The sequence below is a fragment of the Palaemon carinicauda genome, chromosome 9, assembly GCF_036898095.1.
Source record: "Palaemon carinicauda isolate YSFRI2023 chromosome 9, ASM3689809v2, whole genome shotgun sequence".
Classification (NCBI taxonomy): domain Eukaryota; kingdom Metazoa; phylum Arthropoda; class Malacostraca; order Decapoda; family Palaemonidae; genus Palaemon; species Palaemon carinicauda.
This window is the reverse complement of record NC_090733.1, coordinates 99,362,728-99,372,727: the sequence shown is the minus strand read 5'-3', so window position 1 is coordinate 99,372,727 and position 10,000 is coordinate 99,362,728.

The following is a 10,000-nucleotide window of genomic DNA, read 5'->3' as shown; positions in this document are numbered from 1 at the left end:
TGGCTTCCTTCTATTTAGTACTATATAGAAATAAAATAGCTTCTCAAATACTATCCAGAACCATCATATCATTTAACATCATCCCTTTTGTTCATAAAAGAAAATTAAGTAGCATAAAGTTAGTACCACACAAACCATAAGTCTATCAGAAAAAATTTTTGTTTTACAATATAAACGGACTTCATGTACCTGTAGCCATAAAAAAAGCTGGAAATATTTCTTGTTCCTCAAAACGCTGTTAAGAAGTAGATTTGTTCTCCCAAGATCTTGAAACACAAACTAATTCTTCATCTTGTTCCAGACGCTGAGATTTCTTTCTTCTCCTCCAGGAAATGTTCTAAAGCAGGTTCAAGTGGAAACAAACCCGTCTCTATTCTTCCATGTATTGGCAAACAGTCTTACTGAAGGAAATTCTATTTTACTTCATTTCTTTTCGTGATTGTCTGTCCTTGTGTGTTTTCGTGAATATATGATTTATTTTTCATATATTCGAACATTTTTTTTTCTCTGAGAGACATGGGATTAGATGGAAAAAAGTCATATGAGCCATTAGACATTTCACACCTCCGCTAAAAAAAAATTGCCAACACTACCGAGTCTACGGACAAAGTTCTATTTTTGGTATGTTGACCGTGAATGAATCTATCGCATAATAAAAATAATGATAACCATAATCATGATCTTAATCCGGATTACCTATAAAATTTGATGAGTTTTTCAAGAACATGATACCTAATTGTTGTTAAATATTGATGAAAATCTGGTAAGAAGTTTGACGTAGTACTTCCAATATATAACCAAACAGAGATAAATAAATAAACAGATAACTAAAAAACTCATTTTATAACCTCCTTCACAGATGTAACAAATACATGTCTCCTATGCTAAGTACCGTTTTCATTATGCATGATATATTAATATCATTCTATATACGACGAGAGAAACTTCATCACCATGACTCCGTGCACTTCAATTACTTTGTAATAAAGAAAATGACTAGACTCCTGGCTGTTCTCATAAAAAAAATTCGAACCAAAGGCCTTTTCCCAGACTCCTATTCAATCTCTATAATTATACCCCATTCTTAATGGTTTTTTTTTATCAATTTCACTTTCGTAAATGTTACCAACACAGTATATTAACACAGTTCTTTTTTCCAACTATTCATATTTTCAAAAGCATTAATTTTAACAATTCCTGTGGTCTTACTTGCGTAATTCTGTGAATTAACCGAATGCACTTCGGTGATTAACCCTTTAAATCATCTCATCTACTGTACATCAAGTTATACACGTGTCCTTTGAGATAACCAAAAGAGAAAACACTAAGGTAGTTAAATGGTGGATAAGGCGAGAGAGATTGAAAAGAGTTGAAAATTTTAGGTATTTAGGATCACCAGTGGCAGAGGGTGGTAAACTGGGGGCAGAAATAAACAACAGAATACAAGCAGGATGGAAGAATTGGAAAAAAGTACGTGGAGTACTATGTGACAGAAAAGTAGGGGTTAAGTTGAAAGGTAAAGTACACAGGACAGGTGTGAGACCGGCAATGATGTATGGGTCGGAGACGTGGGCAATAAAGAAGACAGAAGAGAAGAAACTAGATGTGGCAGAGATGAGAATGTTAAGATGGATGTGTGGGGTTACAAGAAGAGATAAGATACGGAATGAAGTAAGTAGGGGTACCAGAAGAATTAGAAAACTATCAGATAAGATCCCAGAAAGTAGACTGAGGTGGTATGGTCATATCATGAGAAGAGATGAACAGTATATTGGGAGGAGGGTGATGGAAATGGAGGTACAGGGAATGAAAAAGAGAGGGAGACCAAAGCGAAGGTGGATGGACTGTATCAAGGATGACCTTCGATCAAAGGGATTATCTGGTGATGAAGTGTGGGACAGAGGTAGATGGAGAAAGCTGGTCAGAAAAATCGTCCCCACACAAAAGTGGGAAAAGATGCAGACAAAGAAGAAGTAGAAGTTAAATGGCCTATAAGAGAATGTGATGATTACCTTCCTCGATAGAGGAAAAGCTGGGTGATTATGGATACTAGATTTTGCCCTTCACCCAATCACGAAATCGGAAGATACAGTTGGACACAGAAATTACGGGCACGCATCGATCTGAAAAAAGTGCACCCTGCCACATCCTTACTGTGCGGTGAGTTACCAAACAGATAATGTATAGGGAGAGATGACAGAGGTGGTGGGCGGGGCTACACATAGGAATTCGCCGCCTATTAAGGGTGTAACATGGTGTCCTTTATCAGAGCGAGGTGTGCTAGAAATTCCTGTGTCCAGCTGTACGTTGGTTAATGAATTTAACAAGACCATATTAATTGGTCAATAGTCTTAAAATAGTTTACTCTATTTGTGATTTTTTTTTTTTCAAATTAATTCACTCGATTTTCCGTTAAATAACTTATTTTTCAGTGAATAATTAGCATTCAAATATGTTATGGGTTTTTCTTATTGAATTACAAAGAAAACTATTTTTTTCTGGCTAATATTTCTTAAAATTTACTTCATAAAAACTAGGAACCACATTAACAAAGCTTGTGAAACTATGTCATTATTACTATTCATAAGTTGAAAATCGAAAAGATAAATTTGCAACTCTAATATTAAAACCAACGGTATGGAAAATAACACGTAAATCCAGAACAAACAGTCTGTATTCGTCCTAAATGGTTGGGTACAGGAAAGGTTACATCAGGATTGTTTGGCAAACGTTTGTGGAAAAGCCGACTATTTTGATTATTCTTGCTTTGAGTTTCAGGGATGAAAAACACAGCCAGAGGTTATGTGAGTAGACTTAGCCAACTGAAAGTTGTTCTGCTGAAAAATAAAACTACGGACACACAGGTATATATATATATATATATATATATATATATATATATATATATATATATATATATATATATATATATATATATATATATGTGTGTGTGATGTATGTAAAATTACATGTTTAAATCCATGACCTAAAAGGTCAATGTAGAAATTAGGAGCGAGTGTGAGAATGCCAATTCAGTCATAAGCAGGATGCGAAACTCAAGACACTGCTAATCAATTGCAATGTAACATTCATCATGAAGAGTAAACACAAACAAGCTGTGAGAAAGTGTTGTCTCTCACCGGATCTAAGTACCTTCCGGTATTAATGTTGTGTTTACATATATCATGAAATGCTGAGATAACTAATTAGACGTTATCATCAATATAAATATTTTAGTCACTTTCTGGTCAAGCTGTCATACGGAATGGTCATCCAACCAAACCATCTATACTCCTGTGATGGAGATGTCAATAACTGTTTTTCAAGAAATAAACTGTTTTAAAGTTAACTTTCTTAGACTTAATCAGAAGAAGTAACCTACCAAGTCTAAACATTACACCACATTGAAGAGACATTTGATTGGAAAACTAATGTGTGTTTATAACAGTACCACACTAACAATTGGTGGCGCGCTCAACCTAAATCAACTTTAGTATCAAGAGTAATGAATCTACAATTTTGACAAAGTATCTACGTCCACCGAAGAAATGAACACATTTAATACCAAAAAATAAATGTTATACAAACTGAAGAACTGGATCTTCAATCAACATCTTAAGAAAACGAAGGACTGACATTCAACGTTTATTAAACATTCGAGAATCATATCCAGGAAACACTACGTTCAATGGGAAATTGGACCAAAAAAACTCACCCAAACATAAAAACTCTCGCAAACTAGTGAGAGAGAGAGGAAATTCATTTCAGTTTTAGACAGTGAAGTGTAGTTATCACGAGTCAATCGTCCATTATTGCTGGGGTGAGTTGTTTGTTAATCTTCATTTTTTCTTTCATTAAAGGAAACTGTATTCAACTTCAAATTCTCGTCTAGAATTTTTTTTCTCTCTGTGCTAATTCCGTTTTCTTTCAGAAGTTCTTTATATTTGTATCATTGTATTGGGGATTATGTTATGATCTTTATTTGAATAGTGTTTATGCGTTTACGCAGTGGACGTCTGTATTCATATAGAGACTTTGATAGGATTGCAAGGAATCGAAGAGATAAAAAACAAGTTAAAGTCAACATGACACCTCCTGTAAGTCCAAGTAACCCCACCCCCGGCCTGAGTAACCCCACCCCGGCTCCCATTGTTACGTTAGTTAATACAGGATCAGCTATCCTTCCTTTTCAAGGTCAGGTCAATGGCTTCTTACCTCAGAATGTTGAGTCGTGGATTTCTTCCGTCGACGCCCATTTAAATGCTAAACAAATTATAGACCCATTTGTACAATTACAAAAAGCTAAAAGTTATATAGACTTTTCTAAAGAAGATGCGAGTGCGTATTTGATGGGAGTTTCTTTTCAAGAGGCAGTTACATGGGACGATTTCAAAGTTAGGCTACGTGCGGTCTATGGCAGTGAGGAAGCCTTGGATGTAGTTTTAACATTAAGAAATACACTTAATCAAGCCACTATGACTTGTCTTAATGTTATAGAGAGAGCAGCTCTCATTGCCGATAGGCAAACGAGTATCAAGATATTTTAGGTAATTCCACTTGGGTTACTAGAGATAACATCTCCGTGGAAGATTTCTTACGATTAATGTATTTAACTTGCATGACACTTATGTTGCCTGAAGCTTTAGTGTGGTGTTTTGATAAAAAGTTAACGCCAGCAAGTACAGAATTGGACGTATATAAACAGATAAAGAAATACATCAGTGTACTGATCTTGATCCCTTGTTTACACAAGTTTTTGCAAAAAATGAAACAAAGCTACAACAAGTAAACGTAATTAATAATAGTCAAGTCGCAGGAATGATGTGTTATAATTGCAAACGTCAAGGTCACTTGATTGCAGAATGAAGAACAAGATTCTGTTCGTTACATAATAGTTCAACTCATTCATATAGTCAGTGCTACTCGCGTAAGACACAACAGAATCCTAGAAATACACAGTCAAATCCACAGTCAATTCCACAGTCAGTTCCATATGGAAATAAAAAGAAAAATCCTCAGTTCAATAAGAAGAAACAGCCAAACGTGAATGTAGTTCAGAATTAGAAACAAACAAACAGTTCTTCAAATTACTCTGATCCTGGGCCGTCTAGCCAGAACTCGCAAGGTCAGACTAATCTTCAGAATGTGCAGAGCAAAGCAAATACCACATAATTAACTCCAGTGGGGAAGAGAGTGATGTTGGTTCATTTAAATCAACATCAGTAGTGTTAAATAATCCATTTAATGTTTTATCAGATCATTGTGAGGCAATAGATTTTTCCTACGAAACACACGACCGAATCAAATAAATTAGTGCATGCTCCCGTAGATTTGCAACAAATTCACACAAAAATAAGTCAAAATGATTTACGACCAACATTATATGCTGTAGATTTAGAACACCGATCCTTTACATTATTTTTTTGACTCTGGTAGTCCACCTTATATCATGGATTTGAGGACACATCAATTGTTGTTTGCAAACTTCCCTATAAAGAAGTCCGGAGTAAGGCTCTCGGGTATAGGAAATGATGAATTAAATGTAATAGGCGTAACTCATGTTCAGTACAAGGTCGGTAAGCACACGTTTGCCGATACCTTTCTTGTTGTACAAAACATTGATATGTATCCAGCTGTAATTATAGGATACCAGTCTATGGGTAATCAAAACATTATCTTAGCCCCTGCCAAGCCCGGCGTGTATATCAAAGGAAAATTCTATAAGTCTTCTAATACCTTAAAATCAGTTTTGGATAAAAATTAGACGACAAATAAAACAGTGACGTACGTTGAAGAACCAATAACTTGTCTCACTAATAAAGAAATAATATACACGACCCAACAGAATTCTCGTTCACCCATAATATCATCTTGCACGCAATCTATCGAGCCGAACGTACCTTTGAATTCAATAGTGCAAATAAAGAAAACGTTACAGGGATCTGAAATATTAATCCTTTCCGACACTTTGAAAACTAACGGATTGTCCGTCAAACAAGCTATTTATCCAGTAGGCTCACATCAACAATGTAATATTGAAGTCTGTAATCATTTAAATACCACTTTGGTAATTCACAAAAATCAACATATCTTGGATGTAGAAGTTTATAAACATCGTATTCTTACCGTCGCTGAAATCAATCACGCTCAATCAGTTGCGGATGAATCCCTTTTGCAATCTATTAAAAATAAAATCAATAAAGACATTCAAGAAGAAGAAATTCAGCAGAAATTTTTTGTACTTTTAACTGAATATCATGATGTTTTTTCCACTACGGATGGTTCCTTAGGAAAGACAGATGTCATAGAACATCAAATAAGGTTAAAGGACAAGCAGAAAATTATCTATGTACCCTCGTACAGACTCCCTATGAAATTCCAGAATGAGATAAATGATGAAGTAGGTGAAATGCTTGAAGAAGGAGTCATTAGGAAATCGAACAGCCCTTATAATTTTCCATTAATAGTTGTACCGAAAAAAGATCAAACATGGTGTATCTGCGTAGATTTCAATCGCTTGAATGAGGAAACGATTCCTGATCGATTCCCAGTGCCATGTACTAACGATATTCTATCTTTGTTAGGTCAAAATAAATATTTTACCAGTTTGGACTTACTTAAAGGCTTTCACCAGATATCATTAGAAGAAAATAGTATCCCATACACAGCCTTCAGCACAGCCAGGGGACATTATGAATTTTTACGTATGCCCTTTGGTTTACGTTGTGCTCCCATAACATTTAAAATAATGATTAACATAGTGTTTGGAGACCTGCTAGGGGATATATTGCATGCCTATATCGACGACCTTATAATATTTTCCAATTCCTTAGAAGAACATCTACGTAAACTAGAACTAGTACTACAGAAACTAAGACAACATAACTTAAGGGTAAAGATTAGTAAGGGTGAATTTTTCAAAACAGAATTGGTCTATTTGTGTTTTACGGTGTCTAGCCAAGGTCTTAAAGTAGTCCACGATAAGGTGTCAGCTATCCGTAACTTTCCGATACCTACTAATGTCAAGGGAATACAGCAATTTCTGGGGTGTAGTGGATATTACAGGCGTTTTATACGCAATTATTCAATAATAGCCGCTCCCCTAACTGATCTTACGAAGAAGGGCGTAGATTTCATATGGTCTGAGCAGCATCAACAGGCGTTTAATACCTTAAAAGATGAACTATGTAGTTCTCCTATCTTAAAACTCCCTGACTTCGGTAAGGAATTCTTCATTGTAACAGACGCCTCATACTTAGGAGTAGGAGGGGTATTGCCTCAGCAATATGAAAAACAATTATTCTCGATAGCTTTTTATTCTCAAAAACTGAGAACTTCCAAAAGTAAGTATGCAGTAATAGACAAGGAAGGACTAGCTATTGTTAATTCACTAGTGTATTTTAAGTTCATAACATACGGTTATCCCGTCAAGGTTCTTACTGATCATAAACCCCTAACCGACTTCTTTAAAGGCTTTAGTCACAGCCCCAAACGAACTCTGTGGCATTTGATCATCCAAGATTTTGGCGCGAGAATCGGGTATTTACCAGGGAAAGCAAATATCATTGCTGATGCATTATCACGCAACCCCGTGTCATCTTGTACGGAGCCATTAGCTGAATTAATAGATATATCAACATCCATGCCTATTGTTAAAACTATATCTGAACAGGAAGATCTGGGCTGGAGTGCTTAATTATTACAGACTGAGCAAAGAAAAGATCAGAAAAAATTGTAAATGCTTTGGAAGGAAATCGTAAGGAAAGGGAATATATAAAGTATACGCAGCAGAATTATATAATCAAAGACAATATTCTGTGTAGATCCGTGACAAGGAAAACCGGCAATACACCACATGTAACTAACTACCAGGTAGTGGTACCAATCTCACTTATATCCACTGTCCTAAATTGGTTGCATGCAAATCCATTGCATGGACACCTGGGGTTCTCCATAATGTCACAGAAAGCCAAATCATTGTTTTATTGGCATACGATGCTTACAGATATAAAATAACACATAGCTAATTGTTGCACTTGTCAGAAAAACAAAGGGCACACGAAAACACCTGTCAGCCTAGGGGCTTATCCCGTGCCCAATCAACCCTTTGAAAGGATACATTTAGATTTATTAACAGGACTTTACGAGTCAGACAGAGGAAATAAGCACCTCTTAGTAATTGTAGATGCTTTGACTCGATATACAGAACTAATAGCGCTTAAAACTAAAACTGCGATTGAATGCGCTAGGAAGTTTTACGAGTGTTACATTTGTAAACATGGAATTCCACACATGATAATCTCAGACTCGGGTGGAGAATTTAATAATCACTTTCTTACCTCATTGTGTGAATTCCTTAGCATAAAGAAAATCAATACCATGATCCATCACCCAGAGTCAAATGGGCTAGTGGAAAGAGCGGATAGGAAGGTTTGAAACATATTAAGATTAACACTAGGGGGATCTGACCCCAACTGGGATATTGCAATACCTGCGGTACTAAGTACTCTGAATCACTCATATCATATATCAATTAAAATGTCGCCGCACGAGGCATTGTATGGTACCCCAGTTAGAACGCCTTTCCATGTATTAACGCCTACAACTTATTTATCAAATCCTTTAAAAGAATGTATAAATGCAAGCAAAAGTCGTTTTGATATCCTTCGAAAGAATTTAGAAGAATCACAAATCATAATGAAAAGGAATCATGATAAAATAGCGAAGCCAACTAAAACATATACCGTGGGTGATAATGTATACATACAGTACAGGTAAATGTACGTAAAGGACTCAATTATAAACTAACACCTAAGTTTGAAGGCCCATTTAGCATTCTGGAAATATTAACAGCCAATAGATTTAGAGTTCAAAACGTATCCCAGCCCACTGATGAAAGAATTGTACCATTATCTTACATAAGAAATTGAAATAAGACAGAAGAAAGTGAGGGATTTTTTTCATTATTATTTTTTATCTATGAAATTTATATGTTAACATTTTTTTCTTCTTAATACAGGAGTAATTACATATATTTTTCTCATTACAGGTTTCCGAGATGAAGTTTTTATTGTTAGGAGTGATATTGTTTGCTCAGACATTTTTCTCTTGTGGGAAGAGTTCTAAAACTAAAAGTATAGATTTTAGATAAGGCACTATAGTAGAGAGACAAGAAGACGTTTTTATTACATCAAGTAACGTAGTTGTTGAATTACGCATGCAAGCAATTTTTCTCCCAGAGAATGACGTCACTAGCTTAAAGAGCGCCATTTCAAGGTTTGCTGTTTCATTAAATGAAATGCATAGAAGACACATTGCTTTTAATACAGAGAGTTCGCTTGCATCAACACTAAAAGTTGCAGAGATGCTATCCGACGACTTTCAAAATAAGACTTACGATGCAGAATCTTTGGCTCGTGACCTTTTGATGTGGACAGTAAGAAACAATAACCTTGAAAAATGTAACTTTTATTTTTGCTGCACTAAACATCTTTGGTTATGTCTCAAGTTTAGGCTTAGGGATTTCCAATCGTCTTAAGACTAGTAATCAAAAAAAGAAAATTGAGTTTTTGACTCATGAAAATGAATTGATTTTATCAGAACTAAGGAATCAGTTAGCTTCAATCAATCAAATTATGAGTTTAGTTAACGAACATTCTAGTAATATCAGTCAGATTATGGAAGTACAAGATTTGTTGGCAATGTTAACGTATTATAATTCAAAAATAGATCATATCCATAATAGAATTGCACATTTCACTAAGAAATCAAAAGACTATGTGGAAGCTATTACGTTAGCGACTAAAGGTGTACTTTCACCGCATTTGTTGCCGATAAGAGACTTAACGTTAATTGTGGAGAACGGACGGGAGAAATTAGGTTATGTTCCTTTGTTAGACGCACGTAGGTTATAATTTTATTACAGCCTAATTACAGTAAGTGTTGAAAATCACAGGATTATGATTAAAATTCCCTTTGATTCTTCCGATACCTGGCAATC